At 37.2% G+C, this 26,218-nt stretch overlaps 1 long non-coding RNA gene and 2 other non-coding genes across 3 annotated transcripts; 1 reads left to right on the top strand and 2 right to left on the bottom strand.

Moving 5' to 3' along the window:
* On the bottom strand, positions 1-21,149 carry Mir217hg. Its single transcript, XR_381119.3, has 3 exons — positions 20,759-21,149; positions 2,237-2,313; positions 1-153 (listed from the first exon to the last, which is right to left on the bottom strand). It is a non-coding gene; the product is annotated as a microRNA 217 host gene (long non-coding RNA).
* Mir216b (microRNA 216b) lies at positions 5,506-5,591 on the bottom strand. Its single transcript, NR_030419.1, has one exon. It is a non-coding gene; the product is annotated as a microRNA 216b (primary transcript).
* Mir216c (microRNA 216c) lies at positions 5,516-5,584 on the top strand. Its single transcript, NR_106152.1, has one exon. It is a non-coding gene; the product is annotated as a microRNA 216c (primary transcript).
* Positions 21,150-26,218: the final 5,069 nt, after the last annotated feature.

Raw genomic sequence — 26,218 nt, 5'->3', positions numbered from 1 at the left:
GCCCAGCACTGTGAAAGACCATTGGGGACTTTGTGGGCAGTAGTTCAGGAGTTTAGAGATGGTTTTGTGAGGAGGGGAGGAGAGGAGTAGCATTCTACATCACTGGAATGTTATTAAGTCAAGTTGCTAACTTCATAGAGAAGATGAGGGCATCTAGGGGAAAAAAGGAGAGAGCTGTCAGAAGTAGATCTGGTGCCTGAATTTTAATGCTTGAAAACAATTAAGTACTTGAAACATTAACAGCAGCAGAAAAAGCAACAGTGGTTTTAGGAAACAGATTATAAATACGCAGACTTTTTTTTGACAGTGTGTGTTTAGAGGAAGGGAAGCCAAGATTCTTCAGAAATACATATTTTTAAATTACTTTATTGAGGTAAAGACAAGGTAAAACACATAAATTGTTAGTATATAGTTTGATGAATTATCACAAAATGAATATTCCCTAGTAACCATTACCAGGTCAAGGAAGAGGATGTTCCTATCTTCATCAATATTTACTATCCATAGTTTTCAGAGGCTGAGTTTCTTAAATAAATTATTTATCCTTTCAACACAGACATTTAAACATAAATAAGACCAGTTAAGGCAGTTTGTTCATGAAGTGAGAAGAGGGTGTGTTTTAAAAAATGAGTCAGAGTAAGCTCTTAAACCCATAAGATCTGTATAGTGCATAATTAACATACAATATAAGATATATATATATATATATACTTCTAAAATCCATTAGAATAGAATATTGTAACCCAAAGAAGAGTTGCCATTTTTTACAAAGGAACATAATTCCTAACGCTTTTAAGCATACACATTGCTCTTGGCACTGTTCTAAGTACATCATGTTCTCAGCAAGTATTTGTCAATAATGATAACGGTGCTATGTAGTCTTTTAATATTGTTCACCGTGATCCCTCTAAAGCAATAACTTGTAAAAGAAATGCATCTTCTAGTTCTTCTAAAGTTCCTGGTTGGAACTTCATTCAATGGGAGTTAGTGACAACACTTTGTGCATCACTGAAGTTATTTTGCTCTTTCCCTCACTATTCCCAACCACACGGCTCTGGGATTTTCAGATGCAGAAGTGGGGAGGAGTAAGAGAAAATATTATGAAAGACAGAAATATGACAAGAAACAAATATTGAATTAAAGAAAGTTAAAAAGGGGGGCTGTGTTTTCTATGAAAGTGAAGAATAGCCATGCTGACTTTTGCTGAGAACATCACTACTAAAAACTCAGTCTAGTGATTAACTATGCATATTAATAGAGTATACTTCATTTTACATTTATATTATAACTATATCTTGGTCATTCATAATTTGTGAGCTTCTCAGTGGTAGCCACCAGTGGTAGGTGGCACTAATAAAGGAAAGAAATCCATTCAACAAATGAGAAAGATGATGGATATTTCCTTTGAAATTTCACAGAAGATAGAGTACATATGATATGTAAATTTGATAATTAATAGTGATTGTGGCACATTTCTCTGTTTATGAGTGTTAAAGCAGTCTTGTTTTATGAACACTCCAAATGATCTCCACAGTGTTTTGAATATATTCATGGTTTGTTCAAACTTGACTTTAAATTGTCAGCAATGTTATAAAGGGAGGAGGATTTCTTTCGTAAGAATGTGAATTTTATGTTTGCTGTGTCTTTAGTAGAAGGAAGCCAAATTTATCGTTTGGTGTTGGTGTTAAAATATACATAGATCTAGAATTTATTGGATGTTCTAGTTGTCCATATCAGCCAGTGTATTATAACTTAATAGCTTTGCGTTTGAATGAACTGTTTAGCTATGACAAGTTGAATTGTTACCCATTACATTTTTATAACAAATATAGGCAATTCAAGCAATTATAGGAACATGTCAAACAGTACAAAGGACACTGACACAGAGTTTTGGGTAAGTACTGCATGACTTTGGGCTACTTTCCCTTTGAGCCTTAACAGTCAAAACACATTAATATAAGAGAGGATTTATTTAACCTGTAGAAAGTTCAGTTTTCTCATCTGCATAATGGAACCTTTAATAGTCAAGCTTCAGATAAAGTTATTGCAAGGACCAAAGGGGCTGTCTATGTAGCATCCATCATTATCAACACTCTACAAATAATTCTAAGTAAAGTAGCCACTCTCTTCCTTTACAGATCTGAATGCTAGGGTTCTGAGAAATACTTAAATTAGATGTTAATTACAACCCCTGGCATCCCTTGGAAGAAGAGGAGGAAAGCTCTTATGGATTTACCTGGCACAGCTCTTCTGGAAAAGCTGTGTGTCCTAAGGTCTTCTTGGGATCACCAGGGCTCAGACTAGGAACAGGACCTGGAGAAGGTGATAAGGAAAGAGGAAAGGGTGTTTAGGATGCACTGAAGGAGACTGACTGAACCTCCCATTGGCATCCTCTCCTTTGAAGTTTCACTTGTATGGATGCAATCTTGGAGGACTAGAAATAGAGTCTAGGCCATGACTGGACTGTGCAGTTCACCCCAAACACAAAAGCAACATTCTACATTTTTTTTTTTTGACAAGAGCTTTCTCCAGCAATGGGACACAAATATGATGACATTTAGTCCAGATTTTCTAAGCCATAGTTTCATGCTTGTTCTTCTGTACTACATTTTTTTTTCTAAAATGCCAAGCTGTAAACACTTACATAACTTCCTCTTCCCAATATAGAACCTTTCTGAACTTCATTTTCTTCATAAATTATGACTCTTTTAGAAATTAATTTATTTGCTATTTATGTATATGTGTATCTATATATGTATATATATAGATACATACATGTATATAGACACACACACATGAATGTTTTGTATGTATGTATGTATGCCTGTGCACCACATAGATGGTTAGTGCCTACAGATGCTAGAAAAGGATGCAGGGTAGCCTCTGATTGGAGTTACCAGTGGTTGAAAGCCATCATCTGTGTGCTGTGCTAGGCATTGGACTTAGGTCATCCAGAAGAGCAACAAGTGTTCTATACTGCTGACCCACATCTTCAACCTCTAAGTAAGACTCTTGGTTTTGTTTGTTTGTTTTGAGACAGGGTTTCTCTGTATAGGTCTGGCTGTCCTGGAACTCACTCTGTATACCAGGATGGCCTCAAACTCAGAAATATGCCTGCCTCTGCCTCCCGAGTGCTGGGATTGAAGGCACGTGCCACCACTGCCTAGCCTAAGTAGGATTCTTAGTACTTTTATTGTGTTTGTGAGAAAACAAAGGCAGATCACATGCATGGCATGCTCCATGCAGTAGTATCTATTGGATATTCATGTCCATATTGTAACAGTATGCTAGATTCCTAGTATTGCTCTACTATTGTTGTTGTTTCTCCAGTAGAATCCCATGTTTTGAAAGATTTTGCCCATCAATTGCATACATTTGTTAACCCTTGCTCTTTTTTTTTAAACCATTATCAAATGCCAGCTGGAATTGTAGCAACTGCAGAAAGGTTGAGTCAATTTGTGAAAGTCAAAAAGTCTGGTGGCTAGATAACCACTCTATTTTTATCAAAGTGAAAGTTCTCAGGGAGGAGGCACAGTGTTCTTTAAAACACCTTGCTGACCTCCCACACTATTTGTAGAGTCCATGAAGAGCTGAACTCTCAATTTTCAGTGAATGAGCCAAACCTCACTATTATGATCTGAGTAAATTGATGCTTTGTGTGTGATCTAATTCAAGTTTTGGTTGTTACATTTTCCATTGCATCATGGGAAATTGCTGTGGTCCAGAAATAATCAAAATCAATTGGTTAAGAGTTAAATGGAAGATGAATTCCTAACAAACTACTAGGGGTTACTGGTTATCAGGCATACCAATTGTTTATATGTTGTTTTGAAGTATAATACGAAAATTATGAAATTTACTCATTGTCAGAGGCCAAGTGCAATTGTAATTTACCCTTCAGCCATGCAGTTTTATAGTATTAAACACAAAGGAAATAGGTAAAAGTTTTCTTAGTAGATCATTTATTGCCAAATTTAACTCTTAATAGGGCAAAACTACAAAGAACATTGAAAAAGATAGTCATGTAGTCATCATTTATTTTGCCAAGATATGTTTCATAGAGAATAAGTCTTAAGTCTTCCTAATATTATTGAGCCAGGCTGAAATAATTTCATTGTAAAATCATTTTTCTTCTCTGTGTGCAGGCTAAGTGCATATTTTGTGACCTTAGAAATAACTTTCCAAAGCTGTGTGAAGAATGTAGCAATGCAATCTAATAAGAATTATGGCTCACAACTTGAATGATGTCAGTATCCTTTTACTCCTCCCAGACTAAAACGTTCTCTACTTCTGAATAGATTTCTTAACTCTTTATTTCTAAGGAGAGTTTTGTAATCTCAGTGGCAAAGAGTTGAAGATGAAACTTCCTCCAATCAATGATCATGTGTATTATCAAGACTATCATTTTACAAAAGTCATTCATTCTTGACAGTAATTTTTTATTGGACATTTTCTTTATTTAAATTTCAAATGTTATCTCCTTTTCTGGTTCCCCATCCCTCGAAATCCTCTGCTACATATGCGGCTGGAGCCAAGAGTCTCTGCATGTATATTCTTTGGTTGGTGGTTTAGTCCCTGGGAGCTCTGGGGGGTCTGGTTGGTTGATATTGCTGTTCTTCCTATGGGTTGCAAATCCCTTCAGCTCCTTTAGTCCTTCCCCTAACTCCTCCATTGTGGACCCCGTGCTCAGTCCAATAGTTGTGAATATATATTATTTTGTCAATCTTTGTTGTCCATTTGATGACAACTTAGACATATCTGGGAAGAGGGAGTCTCCATGGAGGAATCACTTCCACCTGATCGACCTTTAGGTGTGTTGGGGCATTTTCTTGATTGATGTTTGATGTGGGAGGTCCCAGCCCACTGTGGGCAGTCTCTCCTTCAGATGGGTAGATAGTAATAGGAAGTAAAAGGTAGCTAAATGTGAACCTGGGAACAAGCCAGTAAGCAGAGTCCCTTCATGGGCTCTGCTGTGGGCTTTCCTCAGTGATGGACTGTGAGCAGGATCTATATGCCAAATAAACTCTTTCCTCCCCCAAGCTGCTTTTGATCTGTGCTTTATCACAGCAACAGAAGCCTGAGTAGGACACTTTTTGTATTTTGTTTAGTTTGAGATGATTATTTTGAGTTCAGTTTTTTGACTGTGATCTTTTGTTTTCTTTTGGTCAGTGGTTACAAAGTGGAAGATCAGTCAGCATTACCTGGGCGAAAATTGCTAGAGCCAATTGGAGGTCCTGATGTGGGTGTTCCCATTTCTAACTGGATTTCGAGTGATGCCAACAATGGTTAGGTCACATCCTCATTGTCACTTCCCTAAGCCATGTTGCAAATTAACCTTACAACTTAATTTGGTGAGAATGAACCATCATCAGACATGCAGTCCTCTCAGATGAAGCCAAGGTTTAATGGACAAGCCTTCATTCGGTTATTTCACTAGACTTTGTACATGTCAGAGCAGAGAATATAGAAAAATCATTGCTTGATAAAGGGGTTTGATGCTTGATGTTGTCAGACTGAAGAATCTCTACAGGTAAGTGTGTGGTTTCTTCAGTGACATCACATTTGCCTGCAGAGATTTCCCAGTCTGCCAATGTGCAATTACATCTAAGATGTAAAACCATTTTTCACTCTACAATGGTCTTTCTAGTCTTGCTAAACTCTAAAATTATTATGTTTCAGAAATTATATTTATGAAACATATATTATTCATTTCATAAAATATTTATGAAAGATTGACATTAGGTAGGAAGTAAGGACTATAGATAGGATTCAAACACAAGAGCAAGAAAAAAGGCATTACGTTCTTCTGAAGGCTAAGGTAACAGGTAAATACCAGCTCTCTCACCTATAATGATGCTTGACCACACTGCAAACTTCACAGTCCTGGAGTTTCTTGAATGCCAGGCGATCTGTGTGCTAGAACTTGCATTTCTGTTTCTGCACAGCTTTTTAAACTTATAGATATATCTAAAAAGCACAAGGAGAGTGCACTAGGAGCTGTACTTGTCACCTTCATTTTCCCCATGTGTCTTTTATTACTTAGTAGCTGTCTAATCATCATAGATTAATCACATCATCTACGGCTAATTTTTAAAGCAACAAAATAATATGCAGTATTTACTATATGAGAACAGCACAATTTGTGATGATCACAATATCAACTCTGCAATGCTGATAGTTATTGCTCATGGAACTGTTTTCCATCTATTAACTATACAGCCATTTCACTATTTTAACAGAACAGAAAATTGAAATATTTTATTTCCTACTGTATCCCAGGCATATAGAAAGTGTTTGTACTGACTAGTTTTGTGTCAACCTGACACAGCTGGAGTTATCACAGAGAAAGGAGCTTCAGTTGAGGAAATGCCTCCATGAGATCCAACTGTAAGGCATTTTCTCAATTAGAGATCAAGGGGAAAAGGCTCCTTGTGGGTGGGACCATCTCTGGGCTGGTAGTATTGATTCTATAAGAGAGCAGGCTGAGCAAGCCAGGGGAAGCAAGCCAGTAAGGAACATCCCTCCATGGCTTCTGCATCAGCTCCTGCTTTCTGACCTGCTTGAGTTCCAGTCCTGACTTCCTTTGGTGATGAACAGCAGTATGGAATTGTAAGCCAAATAAACCCTTTCCTCCCCAACTGCTTCTTGGTCATGAATTTTGTGCAGGAATAGAAACCCTGACTAAGACAGTGTTAAATCAGCACCTACTACTTACAGTCCATTGATTTACTAAAGTCCTTTATTTCAAATGTCTACTATTAAAGAGGCATATATGTATGTGTATATATATATTCACATTTTATTGATATCAGAGTAAACACACTTAAATTCAGACAAGATAAGTAAAAAATAGAAATATATAAATGTTTTATGTATTTAGTCTTGTGCTATAATAGAGAATTTGAGTGATATTTGGTTTAGAGGCAAAAAGTCATGGTGAGTGCTTTCTCTGTAACTCCTGGACCCCACTGATCTTTTTACCATCTCCACAGTTCTTGCCTTTCCTCAGTCTTATTGTTGGAATCATATGGTAGTATATCGTCTTTTTCAGATTGACTTCTTTACTTAACAATAATATATACTTAGATTCTTCCATGTCCTCGCAGGTTTGTAATTAACCAATAATCATTCCTTCATTTGGATGTGCCAGCGATTATTCCTTTCCTAAAAGGCATCTTTATTGTGTGCCAATTTTGTGATTATGTCTAGGGAGTATGAACAATTGAGCTTGAGTTTCTGTGTGACCACATTGCCACCTCCTCTGGCTAATATCAGAGCCTGACTTATGAGTTCTGTAGTGACTCTATATATAACATTGAAAGACCCTGGCATATTCTCTTATAAGTAGTATTTTGCCTTCCAACTAGCAGTGAATGAGGTATCCTATTGTTCCAAATCCTTGGGAGCATTTGGTGTTGTCAGTGCTCTGGTCATTCCAATAGAAGTACCGTATACCTTTGTTTAATTTACAAGTCCTGGTGACATATAATGTTGAATATCTTTCAAATGCTGCTTCACACAGTTTTCTCCCCCTCCACACCGCGCCCCCCCCCCTGCCCGGCTTTTTGAGACAGGGTTTTTCTACGTAATCCTGAATGTTCTGAAATTCACTCTATTGACAAGGCTCACCTCAAACTCAGAGATCCACCTGCTTCTGCCCCCTCCTCCCTCACCCCTCGACACTGAGTGCTGGGATTGAAGGCACTACCACCATCCAATTTACATATCTTCATTAATAAAATGCTGGTTCAGGTTTTCCTTTCAGCATTTTAGTAGGGGTCATTTTCTCACTGTGTTTTAAGAGTTCTTTGTGTATTTGTGGGTAATATTGCTCTATGATGTAAATATTTAAAATTTTTCTTTTAGACTGTATCTTGCCTTCTCAGTCTCTTACATATAGAAGAGCAGAGTTTTACATTTTTAATAAAGTCATGTTTGTCATTTCTTTCAGGGATCTTGCTTTTGGTGCTAGATCTGAAAAGAAGGTCATCTAGGTTTTATGTTGTTTTCCTCTGGCAATTTTACAGTTTTTCATTATATATTTGGTTTAGAAAGTATTTTGAATTAACTCTTGGTTCTTATGAAGATTGAAAGATCCATGTCTAGGCTCACATTTTTATACATACATACATATCTAATATTTTAGCACAATTTTTGAAAAGACAAGAATTTCTCCACTGTATTCTTGATATCCCTGAGACCAGTCTACACAGGAGAGCACATGGGTGGCAGAAGCAACAGAGCTTCTTGAACAGGGTCCCTTTGGCCTTCATCCCCAGTCAGGAGGCAGAGCTGAGACGCAGATGGGTATAGTGCAGAATTCTATCAGACCTTCATAGAAGAACTAATTCCAGTTCTTCTCAAACTATTCCACAAAATAGAAGCAGAAGGTACACTACCCAATACATTCTATGAAGCCACAATTACTCTGATACCTAAACCACATAAAGATCCAACAAAGAGAACTTCACACCAATTACCCTTATGAATATCTATGTGAAAATACTCAGTAAAATCCTCACAAACCGAATCTAAGAACACATCAAAACGATCATCCATCATGACCAAGAAGGCTTCATCCCAGGGATGCAGGGATAGTTTAATATATGGAAATCCATCAACGTAATCCACTATGTAAACAAACTCAAATCAAAAATCACAAAATCATCTTGTCAGATGCTGAGAAAGCTTTTGACAAAATCAAACACTCCTTCATGATAAAAGTCATGGAAAGATCAGGAATTCAAGGCCCATGCCTAAACATAATAAAAGCAATATACAGCAAACCAGTAGCCAATATCAAACTAAATGGAGAGAAACTTGAAGCAATTCCACTAAAATCAGTTACTAGACAAGGCTGCCCACTTTTTCCCTACCTATTCAATATAGTACTTGAAATCCTAGCCAGAGCAGTTCAACAACAAAAGGAGATAAAGGGAATACAAATTGGAAAGGAAGAAGCCAAAATATCACTATTTGCTGGTGATATGATAGTATATATAAGTGACCCTAAAAATTCCACTGGAGAACTCCTAAACCTGATAAACAGCTTCAGTGAAGTAGCTGGATATAAAATTAACTCAAACAAATCAGTGGCCTTTCTCTACAAAAAGGATAAACAGGATGAGAAAGAAATTAGGGAGACAACACCCTTCACTATAGCCACAAATAATATAAAATATGTTGGTGTGACTCTAAGGAAGTGAATGATGTCTATGATAAGAACTTCAAGTCTCTGGAGAAAGAAATCAAAGAAGATGTCAGAAGTTGGAAAGATCTCTCATGCTCTTAGATTGGCAGGATTAATATAGTAAAAATGGCTATCCTGCCAAAAGCAATCTACAGATTCAATGCAATCACCATCAAAATTCCAACTCAATACTTTACTGAGTTAGAAAGGGCAATTTGCAAATTCATCTGGAATAACATAATACCTAGGATAGCAAAAACTCTTCTCAACAATAAAAGAACCTCTGATGGAATCACCATGCCTGACCTCAAGCTGCACTACAGAGTAATTGTGGTAAAAACTGCATGGTACTGGTACAGAGACAGACAGGTAGATCAGTGGAATATAATTGAAGACCCAGAAATGAACCCACACACCTATGGTCACTTGACCTTTGACAAGGGAGCTCAAACCATCCAGTGGAAAAAAGACAGTATTTTCAACAAATGGTGCTGGTACATTCATGAAGAAGAATGTGAATTGATCCATAATTATCTCTTTGTACAAAGCTCAAGTCTCAGTGGATAAAAGAACTCCACATAAAACCAGAGACACTGAAATTTATAGAGGAGAAAGTTGGGAAAACCCTCGATGATATGGGCACAGGTGAAAAATTCCTGAGCAGGACAGCAATGGCTTGTGCTGTAAGATCAAGAATCGACACATGTGACCTCATAAAATTGCAAAGCTTCTGTAAGGCAAAAGATACTGTCAATAAGACAAAAAGGCCACCAACAGAGTGAGAAAGGATTTTTACCAATCCTAAATCTGATAGGGGACTAATATCCAATATATACAAAGGGCTCAAGAAGCTAGACTCCAGAAATTCAAATTAAAAAATGGGGTACAGAACTAAACCAAGAATTCTCAACTGAGGAATACCAAAGGGCTGAGAAGCACCTGAAAAAATGTTTAACATCCTTAATCATCAGGGAAATGCAAATCAAAACAACCCTGAGATTCCACCTCACACCAGTCAGAATGGCTAAGATCAAAAATTCAGGTGACAGCTAATGCTGCCAAGGATGTGGAGAAAGAGGAACACTCCTCCCTTGCTGATGGGATTGCAAGCTGTATAACCACTCTGGAAATCGGTCTGGTGGTTCCTCAGAAAATTGGACATAGTACTACTGGAAGATCCAGCAATACCTCTCCTGGGCATATATCCAGAAGATGCCCCAACTGGTAAGAAGGACACATGCTCCACTATGTTCATAGCAGCCTTATTTATAATAGCCAGAAGCTGGAAGGAACCCAGATGCCCCTCAACAGAGGAATGGATACAGAAAATGTGGTACATCTACACAATGGAGTACTACTCAGCTATTAAAAAGAATGAATTTATGAAATTCCTAGCCAAATGGATGGACCTGGAGGGCATCATCCTGAGTGAGGTAACACATTCACAAAGGAACTCACACAATATGTACTCACTGATAAGTGGATATTAGCCCAAAACCTAGGATATCCAAGATATAAGATACAATTTCCTAAACACATGAAACTCAAGAAAAATGAAGACTGAAGTGTGGACACTAAGCCCCTCCTTAGAAGTGGGAACAAAACACCCTTGGAAGGAGGTACAGAGACAAAGTTTGGAGCTGAGATAAAAAGATGGACCATGTAGAGACTGCCATATCCGGAGATCCATCCCATAATCAGCTTCCAAATGCTGACACCATTGCATACACTAGCAAGATTATGCTGAAAGGACCCTGATATAGCTGTCTCTTGTCAGAGTATGCCTGGGCCTAGCAAACATAGAAGTGGATGCTCACAGTGGACTATTGGATGGATCACATGGCCCCCAATGAAGGAGCTAGAGAAAGTGCCCAAGAAGCTAAAGGGATCTGCAACCCTATAGGTGGAACAACATTATGAACTAACCAGTACCCCGGAGCTCTTGACTCTAGCTGCATATGTATCAAAAGATGGCCTAGGCGGCCATCACTGGAAAGAGAGGCCCATTGGACACGCAAACTTTATATGCTCCAGTACAGGGGAACGCCAGGGCCAAAAAAGGGGAGTGGGTGGGTAGGGGAGTGGGGGTGGGTGGCTATGGGGGACTTTTGGTATAGCATTGGAAATGTAAATGAGCTAAATACCTAATAAAAAATGGAAAAAAAATTCAGGTGACAGCTAATGCTGCCAAGGATGTGGAGAAAGAGGAACACTCCTCCATTGCTGATGGGATTGCAAGCTGTATAACCACTCTGGAAATCGGTCTGGTGGTTCCTCAGAAAATTGGACATAGTACTACTGGAAGATCCAGCAATACCTCTCCTGGGCATATACCCAGAAGATGTTTTAACTGGTAAGAAGGACACGTGCTCCACTATGTTCATAGCAGCCTTATTTATAATAGCCAGATGCTGATAAGAACCCAGATGTTCCTCAACGGAGGAATGGATACAGAAATGTGGTACATTTACACAATGGAGTACTACTCAGCTATTAAAAAGAGTGAATTTATGAAATTCCTAGGCAAACGGATGGACCTGGAGGGTATCATCCTGCGTGAGGTAACCCAATTACAAAAGAACACACACGATATGCACTCACTGATAAGTGGATATTAGTCCAGAAACTTAGAAATCCTAAGATACAATTTGCAAAACACATGAGACTCAAGAAGAAGGAATACCAAAGTGTGGATACTTTGTTCCTCCTTAGTATGGGAAACAAAATACCCATGGAAGGAATTACAGAGAGAAAGTTCGGAGCTGAGATGGAAATAAGGACCATCCAGAGACTGCCCCACCTGGGGATCCATAGTATAATCAGCCACCAAACGCAGACACTATTGCATATGCCAGCAAGATTTTGTTGATATGACCCTGATATAGCTGTCTCTTGTGAGACTATGCCAGTGCCTGACAAATACATAAGTGGTTGCTCACAGTCATCTATTGGATAGAACACAGGACCCCCAATGGAGGAGCTACAGAAAGTACTCAAGGAGCTGAAGAGGTCTACAACCCTATATGAAGAACAACAATAGGCACTATCCAGTACCCCCAGAGCTAGTGTTTCTAGCTGCATATGTAGCAGAAGGTGGCCTAGTTGGCCATCATTGGCAGGAGAGGCCCTTAGTCTGGCAAAGATCATATGCCCTAGTACAGGGTAATGCCAGGGCAAGGAAGTGGGTGGGTTGGGGAGCAGGGTGTGTGTGGGAAGTATAGGGGACATTAGGGATAGCATTTGAAATGAAATGAAGAAAATATCTAATAAATATTGTTAAAAATCATTAAAACATTAGTTTTCTTTCATTGGAATGTTGTAGGTTTTTTTCCCCCATACATGTCTAGCTAAACATTTCACTGGGAGAGTTGCTATTTCAATGATAATATTTTTTTTAATTACAAATTTTACTTTCAATTGCTCATTAGCTTTATTCCATGCAGCTTTTCAGTAGTTACTTATTAGTACCAGAAGGTCCTAGGACTCTTTCAGATTATCTGTTTAGATGTGCCTGTTATCCACAAAGTTAACAATTCTATTTCCTTTCTTGAAAATTTGTATATCTTCTTTCCCATTGCTTTGATTTTTTTATGTTGGTATGTCTTTAGTGCAATGTTGAAAAACACTGATGATGGTATATTCTTATCTCATTTCAAGGCAGTTATATTTCAAGCTTTTTCTAATTAATGATAATGCTAACTTTAGGCATTTTGTAGATGTTCCTTGAAAAATTAAGAACATTCTACTTTTGCTAATGCAGACAGCTCACCTGAAATGAACATTGAGTATTTATTGTTAAATTCTATTTCTGTATCTTCTGATATAATCATGATTTTTCTTCTTCTTTAGCTTGTTACATTAATGGTTTCTCAAATGGTGAATGAAGCTAACACACGTGGCAAATTCAAGTTGACCATGAAGTACAATTCTTTGCATACACAGTTAATATAATATAGTATTTTGTTTATAAATTTTTGTACAATGCATATCTAAAGCACGGCTCCATAGTTTTTCTTTTTGGCAGCACTTTGTCTAGTTTTGCTTTTAGAACACTGTTTGCTTTGTGGAGTAAGATAATATTCCCATTACCTTTGTTTTCTCCAAGATATTTCAGAGAATAGATACAATTTCTACGTTAAATGTTTGGTAGATGACAATCAGAAAGTCTGTATGAATCTAATCTAGGCCCTCTGCATATATTTTATAGTTGTCTAGCTTAGATTTTTTTTTTTTGTAGGAATACCTAACAGAGGGATCCAGGGATGTTTCTGATGCTTTTGCTTGCTTTTTGGGATCCTTGTTCTCCTACTGGGTTGACTCATCTAGCCTTAATATGAGAGGAGGTGCCTAGTCTTTTTGCAAGTTGATATGGTATATTTCTTTGATATCCCTGGGAGGCCTGCCTGTTGGTGAAGAGAAATAGAGGAGAAGTATATGGGGATAAATGAGGAAGGGGCATAGAGGAGGTGAGGAACAGAAGTAGGGAGAGGAAAATGCTTTTATCTTTCAAGAATTTGCTCTGTTTCATCTAGATCAGTGGCTCTCATCCTTCCTAATGCTGTGATCCTTGAATAAAGCTCCTCATGTGGTGGTGACCCCAACCACAAAGTTATTTTTGTTGCTACTTCATAACTGTAGTTTTGCTATCATTATAAACTACAATGTAAATACTTTTGGAGATACAGATTTGCCAGAAGGGTCATGACACACAGGTTAAGAACTGATCTAGATTATCAAATTTGTGGGGACATAGTGATCCATATCCACTTTTTACCCTCTAATGTCTATGCTATTTCTAGTGATTTCTCATCTCTTATAGCTTATATTTTCACTTCTTTTCTTATTTATTGAGAGAGTAATCAATATTATTGATCCTTTCAAAGAACAAGTTTTTGGTTTTATCAAATTTCCCTGCTGATATTCATTTTTCAATTTAATTGATCTCAACACTATTTTTAAAATTATTTTATTCTTACTTTAGACCTAATTTTTCTATATGTAGTTTCCTTAAAGTGAATCTTCTAAAACTTTCCTCTTGTACTGCTAAGACTTATCCTTAAAGTGTTCACATCATATTTGTATTTATATGCATATATTTTATTTTTATTTATTTAAGTTTTATTTAAAACCTTTTAAACTTCTTTTGACATTTATTTATTAAGCCATGGTTTAGTTAGAATTGTGCTAATATCAAAATTTAATTTTTATAGCTGTTAGTGAGTGGATTTTATTTGGATTTTCTATGGCAAGTTATTATACAATATATACTTTTACAAATTTCAAGGGGTGCTTTCTAGCCCAGAAAGTGTTATGCTGGTAAATGCTGCATGTGAGTGTAAAAAAATATGTTGCCTGTTGTTTTTTAATGAAGTTCCTATTCATGCTCACCACTGATGGTTTTGTTAAATTCAACTCTGCCTTATAATTTTCTGCATGTCGGTCCATTTCAAGAATAGATGACTTATTTCCCCATGGGGGCTTAGCAGCTTGTCCCTTGCACATCTGGCCCTCTATCGTTAGACATGGACAGTATGTTCTTTTTCAGGTTATTATGCCACCTCTTCTTGTGCTATAATGTCGTCTTCTGTGAAGACTGGTTTTTCTGTAACCATATGTGTTTTATATTGATCATTATTAGCATGACATATCTCTCACCATAATTTCACCTTTTATTTATAATCCAAATATTTAAAGAAGGTACTTATAAACAACAGTAGTTGAGCCATTTCTCCCGACCCCCAACTACACTTGCTGTTTGATTAGCACACAGGTGGTTATCATTGCACTTGGACTAGAGCTGTCATATTTCTTCTGTCCTGTTTTGTCCCCTGGTGTCACTGTTACTTTTCTTTTATATTTTGAACTGAGCACTTTATTTGACTCAGTTTTCTCTCCTTTCTTAGCATGTCAACTTTACCTCTTTAAAATATTATGTTTGGTGGTTGCCTAGACTTGAGTTGTACACATAAATTTATAATTGATCCAAGTTCATCTCACAATATACTTCCTGGGTGACATAAATACTTTATGACAACAAAATATCCATAATTTTCTCTGTTTTATCACTTATATTATTGCTTTATTAATTTAACTTATCTAAATTTACACAAAACTTATCTTGAGTATATGAACACTTGTATTTGCATATTGAATACATCATTGCTAGTATTTTGAATAAACTTAAGAAAAGAAAAAAATAAAATCTTTTTTTTTATCATCACATACTAATTCTTGGTTGCTTTCTAGTTTTGTATGCATCTGAGTTTCTAGCCTGTAGCACATCACATTTTTTCTCTTTGAAGAATTCAACATTTCTTTCTTGCCAGGCAAGTAATTCAGTTTTTGAGACAGTCTTTAGTTCTCCTTCACCTTTGAAAGTATAGTTCTGTAAGCCACACAATTCTAGATAGGAGTGTCTTTTTTTTTTTTATCAACAATTTCTATATTTCATACCAGCAACTTCTCACTTGGATAGCTTCTGTCTGTTGTTATTTTTGGTCGTCTGTAGGGGAGGTGTGACCTCACTGTGACTTGGGTCTCCCAGGAGCTTTGAACTCTTGCATTCACACACCCTGGTGCCCTGGCTGTTGGAATTTGTGCTTTATAACCCAGCCGGGTAGGTAAAGGAAGTTCAGAACCCAGGAAATTTCTGTTCGGTAGGTTATGAGTCTCTGGTCATCCTTTCTTTTTTTTTTCCCAGTTTGCTGCGATCTCAGACCTCAGATGGATCAAAGAATTGTTGATATTTCTATTTGCTCAGCGTTTTTATTTGTGAGGGCAGAGTGATGGCTGCCAAATTAAAATGCCAGTGCTGTTATGGAAGCTTAGGCATTCCTACCAATTTTTGGAACAACTATGGTGCTTGGATAGCTTTTGGTGCTTCCTGGCTTTTAAATTCTTATTTAAAAGAAAACAGGTATTTATAAATCTATAACGATATAAATCTGATAAAAGTGGGCTTTTCCTAGGGCTTTTAACTATCAATTTTCTCTCCTTATTGATGGCCCCAACTTGAATCTATAGAGTCTTTTATTGTCAGCTACACTGGTCTTTTCTACATGGAGAATCGGCAGTGATTTCTAACATCTTTTTCAGGGTGGTATGAAAAACCTCTTGTTATCTGAAAAGTGAGGAACAGCTCTCTTAGTGGACAATCAAGGGAAGGAAGAACAACTCCCAACCCAGCAGGGGCTTCAGATATTTGCCCTGTAGTTGACACTGGGTAGGAGGATTATGCAACTGAAATCTGGAAGAAACCTGTTTGCTGAGCAAAAAGACCATTTAAATTGTCTCCTTTAAATGATTCTGCACAGGCAGGGTGTATTTCGTTAACCCGGCCTAAGGGGATGTTTTAAAGGTGGAGAATTGCCCTGGTGATGAACAAATATGAGAAATAAACTTCCAGCGGGGCTGGGTTGCCTGCTGATTGTGATTTCATGATGACCTATAACAATGGTTATTCACTAACAGCTGGCGCTTGTCTCCCTCGGACAAAGCCACTGGGAAGAGCAGGCTTTCTGATTGGTGAACCAGAACAGTTTCCCTGGTAACCGTTAACTAGCACGTGTTTTATGGTTTCCAACTGCTTTTCCTTGGGTATTTGCAGGTGGTGGGAGGTGCTTTCTTAAAAGGGGGTCATAACCTCATGAACTTTCAGATGTTCCAACAAATTTGGGAACAAAACATTTTTTTCTTTTCAAATATAGTTAAGTATATTTTATTACATATCATTTTCAAGACAAATGCTGCCCATTTTTCCGTTATTTCCCACATGTTATCCATTTTAAAGCCAGAGTTTCATTTTAAGATCATGACCTATAGGAAGGTAATATTAGTCACCTGCATGTTCTGAGAATATTACTTTTTTGCAGTAAGAGGGCCTGCTGTCCTGGGTATATACTTTGCCATGAAATGTGAGATAAACCATAAAATGTGAGAATAATTTTTGGTATGGCTTGTAAAGGTTTATATATTTTACCTCTTTATTGACTGGTGATTTTTTTGTATATTGCTAGTTTCTGTATTCATTCAGAATGTTTTAGAAAATGTATAATGTTGCTATAAACAAAAAGACTAAGTAAACTCAACTACAAGAATTTCCTCCAACATTTATTTGACTTGTTTTTTGAAGGTCTGCCTAATTTCCAGATGGATAGCTCCCTCTTCTGTTTGGTTTGCAGAATTTGGGTCTTTTAAAAACACAAAACACGGTAGGTTGATGTACCATTTGTCACTCAATATTCTACCTAGGCTGAAGCTGAATGGAGTTGCCGCTTGCAGAAGAGCAAATCTGTAAGTTAGAACCTCAAGGAAGCAAGGATGCTTCTACATAATAATCTGGTTTAAAATAAAATCACCTATCCTGCCATAAATTGTGGCAAATAAAACAAAAGCATTATATTAATATTGAATTTTATCTACATAGATATGTGTTAAAAATGTGCAGACCTGACCAGTCACTTTGTCTGAGCTCTGTCTGGAGCACATATACTTGCATCAGATAATTACTGCCACATGATCTGCACAGCATTGCAGATCCCCCACAGACCCCATAGTCTGTCCTCTGTTTAACCTGATTTACGGGGATTCTTCTCATGGGTATGCAAATGTGCTCCTGCTGACACCTCCCACTATTTTGTAATGTTTTGTTGTTGTTGATTCATTGGATAAAAATTATTTATTACATCAAGAGTTAGGGTTGTATTTGTATACAAAATGATTTGCACTCTACACAAAGCTGGCATCTAATAGGTTAGTTAAAGATTTCTCATAATAAAGGTATTTCAAGAAACCTAGAATAGCACTTTGACTTCAAAGTGGAAAATGTCAGTTTACCCACTTTTCTTGCTTCCCTTAGGGACAGGAGGAGTGGGTTACTATCCTTGTATGAATTGTTGGAGGAACAGTGTGAAAGCTACTCTGCCTCTTTGTTCTCTGCCTGCCTTCATCCATGGAGCCTTCTGAGGGAGAAATCACATTTTCCCTCACATGTTTTCCAGGAGCTTTTCTCTAAGCCCTTGGCTGTGAGTTTTATCAATATAGATTCTGATTTGTTTCTTTCTCTAAATGCAGGTTCTGATCCCCACCTTCCAGAATTATATTCATTGTTTCTTATTAACTTAATGACCTTGGACCAATTAACCAGTAGCTTTACACTGTGAGAGTGTAGGGGGGGGGGGATGGGAAGAGGGAGAGAGAACAAACCCAGGCAAGAACTCTAAAAGAACTCTAACACTAACCTACAATCCAAGTTAGTCTCACACTTCCTCTCCATCTCAGTTTTTATTCAGTGTGGCGTGGAATTTACTCTGCAGCCAAGACAGGCTTTCGTCTCAGCCTCTGGAGTAGCTGGATTAGAAGCCTGCACTACAGTTTTTACTTATGTGAAGTGACAGGAATAAGAGGGGTTGTTTCTAAGATTTAAGAATGGTGATATGTTCAGTACAGAGCCAAGTAGAAAGTTAGAAATCATCAAACCCTAGTTGTTGTTATTGGTGTAATTGTTTACTCTTCTTCCCCCAGTATAATCTGTAGCACTAATCTGCTCTTCAGCCTGCACAAATCACATTCTAAACAAGTTAAAATTTTACATTTATCTTTATAGCAGCATTATTTGTTACAGCTAAAAAGTTGAAGTATCCATAGTACACTTTGATAGATGATACACAAGCACAAAGGTACTGTTTACACACAATATGGGAGTATTGAGTTTAACAAAGAGCTTAACACAATTCTGACATGTTCTATGTGTATGAAATTTGAAGACACTACTCTAAGCAAAATAAGCCAGCTGTTAAAGATATGTGCTGGAAAGTCCATTTCTGGGTATCCCTGGAATAGCCAAACTTACAAAGATGGGAAGGACACTGCCTTCCAGGGGTTGGAAGGATCTAAGAAGGAGGAGCTGTTTAATAGGTATATAGTTTCAGTTACAAAAGTTGAAGTTCTGGAGACTGGAGGCACAACAAGAGGGGAGGTGATAGTACTGATGATAAGTTCTATGTGTGTGCTGCTCAAGTTACAACAACAACCATCCCAAAATTGAAGGGTCTGGTAAAATGAAAGTATATTTGTTATATTGATTAGCCTTGGACATTTTGAATCTCATGTCCCTGAGTTCTGGGTGAGAACCAAGAATATCCTGGTGCATGAATAAGTACACAGTTGTAGAGCTCAAGTTATATTTGTTCTTTCCTTCAGGACAGTTGCCTTCTTGCCAGCTGTAGATTTTATTCTTTATTTATAGTTTATGGACTTAGATGGAATTTCAGAAGTGTGTTTTTCCCATAGCCACAATTAAAGGAAACCCTCACAAAAGGGACTTCTTGAAAAGTGTAAGTATGTTTTGAAAGCAAAGTTTGATTCAGCAAGTTTACCACTGAAAAATCCACCTTGGGGGTAATTCTGGGAATGGGTATAGCTGCTGAGAATGGGGGTAGCACTAGGAATGGGGGTGGTGCTGGGAATAGGGGTGGTGCTGGGATTGGGGTGGCGCTGGGATTGGGGTGGAGATGTGGGAGGAGGTAAAGGTAGGGGAGTCAGGGAGGAGATGGAGACCACAAAGCTTAGCAAAAGCTCTGTTGAACAAAGCAGCTAAAGAAGCAGGGACAAGGAACGAGAGAAGAAAACTGCAGGGAGTTTAGTGGGTTTGTTTGTTTTTCATTCCAATCTCTGCTTAATTATAGTTTGTAACCACTGCAGCTTTCAAAGACACTGAATACAATCAAGTCAAATGGTATGAACAGCTGGAGAATAATTCATTCTAAATTATAATCTGATCATTTATTATAAATAGGCTCAGTTTAAAACATGTTTTACTTCAATTCAGGACTTAATTTTACCTTTTACTTAATATTAATATCCCCTTTATTTCTATGCAGTAACATTTACTGAGCACCTGCCCTCAGATGCAGACCCATATGATAGAGGGAAATATTAAATCAGCCTTCAAAAATTCTTCCTTTTTTTAATTTAAAATTTTCTAGGATTTACTTTAAAAATGTTATTTGAAAAAGAAAACTTTATATTTTGTCCTTAAAGTAATTAAGTACACTGATAACCATATCTAATCGTTTTCCCCAAATAACCCTTTTTAAATCATGGGCTAAATATTTGTGGAGGAAATGTTCCATAAATGTCATCTCTTCAGACATACTACATAGGAACAATCAGAGCAGTAACAAATGAGATTTCTCAAGCCAGCATCATAAAGGATAGGCAATCCACCCTCTGTCAGCTACCAAAAGTAGCAACTGAAAAGCTTTGTCATGTTGTGTGGTTAAATTCTGCCTGATCATTTTTGAAATTCTACTTTAATATTTCAATTTAAATTTCTTTGTCATTTTGAAATAGTAGTCATAGGTTTTGGTTTAATTACGACAAGCATGAAATAATAGAAGCATTGAAATATAAACATCGACTTATGTAAGACTGCTACCTCACCTTTAATTTTTGCATGGAAAAGCCTAGACTTATACATTCCCCAACAGGCTTTTAAAATATAATCTCAGAAAATCAACAACAGTGTTGAAATCGCAAAGCACAGATAACAGAAAGCAGTGGACTTACCGAAGAACACAGTTGCTAAGAGTGTGTGACAAATGGCACGTTTTGTTGACAGCCAGTTTGCTGGTTTTCAGCCTCAGGTTGTTTCTGTGAGCATTTGGAAGTCTTAGACATAGGTGAGACAATGAGAGCGTGGGTATCAATGTTTAGAGTTAGAAAGGTGAAAACGGCCCCTGACAACACATCTAAACACACAGGTGTACTTAATAGAAGTGTTTCCCTTTTTAGTCTCAATATTTCTAAAAGAGTTAGCATCCACCACCCCAAGGATTCTTAACCCTTGGAGAGGTAAACATTATTAAGTGCATTTTAAACAACTTTACTATTAGCTACTCACTAAAGGTGAACCTTTGGTGGCTTTTGATCTCTTTTCAAGTCATGAAACCTTAGGGAGAAACTAAAGAGAGAAAGACCAGAACATAGCCTACCTTTTTCAGTCCCGAGAACTCTCTTTCCAAATAGTTTCTTAAACAGTGAGGCCACTTCAGAGCTCTCACTCTCTCTGCTTGGAAGAAGTTACTAGATCAGCAGAAAGACCAACAAGAATGGCACATGAAGTCTAAGTTTTGTTTAAGAAACAGACAAGCAGTCTATACTTGGTTATTCAATTGATAGACAGCCATGTTGACAGCCCCAACCTTGGAAACCACAGGCCCTGCTGAGCTCAGCAGGAGTCAAACGCTGAGTGCCATCTGTCAAAGCTTAATTTCCCCTCTTGTCCATGCCTTTACCATAGGATGCTAACAAGAGCACTGAACAGAGTCACTAACTACAGTTAAACTTGAGAGCAGTGTCATATGTATGTTGGGACAAAAAATCCTCTCTCACTATCTAATAAATTTGAGTGAATTGAACTGGTAAGTTTTTTTAAACGAGTTATATAGACAGAAGTGTAGGTCAAGGAGTCTCATAGTAACAATCCAACTAATATCTCTGAATAAGAAAATGGAATATCACTTTGTATGGTTTTGTCAACTCTGCCCCCAAAATGAATGGTTTGAAAAGTTTTTTTAAACATGTGCAAAACCAAAATTTATTCTTTCCAAAAGATAGAGAAGATTTTGATGAGTTAAATGATTCACAGAAGCAGTCTCATTCAAGAGACACCCCTCCACACTCTAACAAAGTCTAAAAATGCAATAGTCTTAATCACCATCAAATCAATTAACTGAAATGTGGTATTGTTCATGCTGCTCCAGTGTGGAAAATGGTACAGAAATGGGAGGAGACAGAAGGGGCATTCCTTTCCCCTAAAGGTGTTAACAAGTGTGCCTGTTCATTGCAGAACAATTTTCTTTTGGATTGCATTACAAGATCTTGCATCTGTAAGGAATAATTGTTGGTTTTTAAAAGTTCTTAAATGTAAAGTAATATTTTAGTACAAACAATTATTTCAGAACTTTAGAGAATGTTCCTATAAATACAGAATTATAAAATAATAGAAATTTAGTATTTAAAATTTAAGAAATGGGTACTTTTTAGACTTATTGCAAATTTCAGTTCTCAATTATTCTTTAAATAGTAATGAATATTTCCACCAATTTGATGATTGTCTCAAATGATGACTGTGTGTTTAAGATATACTATGCTGTGAGAAATACATTACCTGTACTATGTAATATCATAGCAAATAATATTTGATGGTTAATCTCTTTGCCAAGAAGACATTGTGAAGAATTTTTAATGAATAAAATTGTGCTTACTCAAATTTGTTTTACATTTTTCTGAATTTGATTTTTGACAAAATTCCTATATGTAAATACTTGATAGTATGCATAAAAACTATTTTTAGTAATATCAAAAATCTAATTTTATTATTTGTAGTGACATTTGAAGTTTCAATACTAGCTAATTAGTTAGTGTATCAATTTTACAACACTAGCTATGTACATGTCCACAAAGGCAGCTAGAAGAAATCTGGTAGGTGCTATTGGAGTTGGGACTTTCCCCACCTGTTCCTTCTACTGTATACTACATGGGCTGACCTTACTTAGGAAGCTGCTGGTGATGGTAGGCAGAACCTCACTCTGTGAGCACCCCTCCCAGAACATGCCAATGCCTGCAATCCTTTCTCTGGGGGTCATGGAGAGAGGAAAAGTTCAAACGCAAGTGGCCGGTGAGAGAAGCCACATGGACTTAAGTGACTCTAGCTGACAGTTATTCTGAGAACAAAGAGAAGCAGAGGTGAGGAAGAGAGGGCATATCTAGATAAAGAAGGGTATGGAGACAAGGGCACGCTCAGGGGTTTACCTAAAGAGGCTGACATGGAGGCCTGCACACAAGCAGCCTTGCTTTGCATCACATTTATGTAGATTATCTTCATTCTCATCCTTACTGTGCACTTCTCAGAGTTCAGCAGACGTGTGTGGGTGTGGGTAGGGGTCATTATACCCTTCATTATAGAGTTGAAGAAACTGATTCCCACGAAAGTCTATACTATGAATTATCCAAGTCCTGGATTTTTAAAAAGCCATTTTCCAGTAAGGCTCATCTTTGTTTAAGTTCATCCAATAAAGTTGTTTTTGGAATTTAACTTAAAGCAGTGTCCACCCCCACTATATAAAGTAGCTAAAAACTGAGGGAAGGCAGTAAGTTCTGTTCCCATGTCTCTTGATGCCTGGGCCATACATTTTCTGTAGAGCTATCACAGTTAAATAAAACAGATTTCTGTTGCTTGGTGTGTTTGTACCCAAAATGATATTGTCTCAACAGCATTTGAAGATCCCACCAATGTGCCCTTCTACAAGACAGGCAGCCTTATGGGGTCACTATCAGGGAGCTGTGTCTTTCTCTACTTTAATAAGGAAGTGGAGAGAAACCCTGTCCCACTCCTTTGGATATATTCTATTTTTCTTTGTAAACTGTATGCAGAACCATGTAGTAATTTGGTAATTACTGAAACAGTCATCTCTACCTAGTTATCTGAATATCAACTATGAGAGGCTTATACATACATTTTGCCTTATTTGAAGACGTCTTAATTTTATGTAGTTGCCATTATATTTTATAACATGCTTTTCCTGTTTGCCAGAATTTTTAAATGTGACTTCCAACTCTTTGAAATTATAATTTAAGTGAATAAATATTCCATAATTTAATTTTCCATATAAGATGGGTAATAAATACCCATTTTTATTACATATGCCATTTTCTTTAAGCATATCTTCTTATATTTTCTAATACTAGGTATCAGATTAGTTTAAAATTTGTATATTTTTGGTATTTTCTACTGGATGGTAAATCATAGTTTTGATTTTCTATTCTAGGAAAATTAATTTTATAGAAGCCATTATATGAAACTATTTTTTTGGAAGAATGATTTGTTCAAAGCTATGAAAGTAAGTAATGGCAGAACCCAAAACCTTCCTCCTATGCCTGTAATGCCAAAGAGAAGCAATTCTCAAGATCCAAGTGTGGAAAAGCCAGAGCTCTCTGAAGGCCCTGACTGAGTCAGCAGTAAAGGGCAGGAATCTTGGAATCAGGGAGGTCGAGTACACATCCTGCTACTAGTCATATAGTCTTTTACTTGGCCTTTCAACCATGACATTGTTCCATTGGTGTATTGGAGTAAGTGGTGGCTTAGATAATGCCCTAAGTAATCCTGGTCTCACAGAAGTCTCAGGCTCAAAGCAGAACAAATTGCTCCTCTCTGATCCTAAGCACTGAGTTCACTCTAAGTAACTGTGGTGTAGTGCTTCTTAGACTTGACTCTGTAGGAGTCATCGGACACATCTGTTACTCTTTTAGTAGGCTTGGGTGAGCCTCGGATGTTGCATTTCTACCAGGTGACACCCATGAAACTGCTGATCCATGTGAGAGGAAGCTACTGTGAGGGACAGAGGCCATTCATTTGGTTAGGTGGAACCAACATTGTAGAGAGCAGTGGACTAGTAAAAGAGTTCTAAGGTATGGATAAAGAGCTTGCTTGGTAAGAAGTCAGACATATGGTCTGTCTATAATGCTAGAGTACATGAATATTCTGACTTGTTTGTGGCAGAAGCATTACATTATCTATTTTCTCTTTGATTATGGAAATCTCACATACCTAAGAATGCCCCTCCGTTTACCATCAAAGGCAAGATAATGTCAAAGGAGATGTGTTGACTTTAGGTACTGTGGAAGAGGGCAGTCTTTTGAAGCTCAGGTGACATAGATAGTCTATGTATTCTTTGCTGTTCTTGTTTTGTTTTCATTGAAGTTCCATGAGCAGGGTCAGGTGCAGAGTAAGAGTGGTGTGACTTGTCTTAGACGCACATCTTCCTTGTATGAGATGCATGCCTTCCTTGCATGAGACATGTTCATTTCTTGTGTGAGACATGCGACTTCCTTGTATGAAACACATGCATCCCCTGTATGAGACGCTGCCTTCCTTGTATGTGATACTCACTTTCCTTGTATGGATGAGACGCTCTCTTTCCTTTTATCAGATGCATAACTTCCTTGCAAACCAGATTACCTCTTGAGGAAAGAGTATGGGAGAGAAGTAAGGAGGGAAGAATGTCATAGGCACATCTATAAATTTTCTCCAAAACTTCCTTGATATATTCCCATGTGTGTTTACTCTAACTTAATAATGCCAGTGTCTCCATCTTTAAGCAACTTCACAAGCTTGCAATTTAGGAAAGGTGAACGAAATTTGATAAGAGAAAGACATAGCTTTCTACATCTTTAAAACTGTGTTTTACTGTGAGAAATGGGTGATAAGATTCTTTTGTCTTTCTTAAAAGTTTTTCTTATATATTTTCAATCAACACATTAGTTTATAATTTATAACTGAGAAAACAGCTTTCCAAGATAAGGAGCAATGCTTTTTAGAGGGTGCTTAGCCACCAGATCTTATATGATTAAAAGAGAGCTAATAAAATATGCATTTTCAAAATAAGATAGTGTCTGCAATTAAAAGTGAATCTCTGTAGCTCAAAATGCCCCTTCATCTTAATAGTCATAGAGGAAAATGAAGTTATGGACTAGATTTCTAAATAAAATTATCTAAAACACAATCACTCAAGTAAGAGATAATAAATTTTCTGTGTTTAAAACTCATATTATAGACTTAATTGACTATTTTTGTAAAAATGTTTGAGTTACACAGACATTTGGCACATCTGAAAAATCTTTTTTTTTAATTAAAAAAAATGTTCACATTGTATTTATGTAACTATTTACCAAAAGAGCTTCACTTTACTATTCTATAAAACTCAAAGTGATATTTTATTTTTTTAAATTTTTTTAGATATGTTCTTAATTTACATTTCAAATGCTGTCACCAAAGTGCCCTATACCCTCCCTGTGACCTGCTCCCCAACACACCCACTGGCCCTGGCATTCCCCTGTACTGGGGCATGTGATCTTCACAAGACCAAGGGCTTCTCCTCCCATTGATGACAGACTAGGCCATCCTCTGCTACATATGCAACTAGAAACACAGTTCTGGAGGGGAGAGGGTACTGGCTAGTTCATATT

This window comes from Mus musculus, chromosome 11, assembly GCF_000001635.26.
Source record: "Mus musculus strain C57BL/6J chromosome 11, GRCm38.p6 C57BL/6J".
Lineage (NCBI taxonomy): Eukaryota > Metazoa > Chordata > Mammalia > Rodentia > Muridae > Mus > Mus musculus.
The sequence above is the reverse complement of the archived record's forward strand: the minus strand, read 5'-3'. Positions and strand labels throughout refer to the sequence as shown.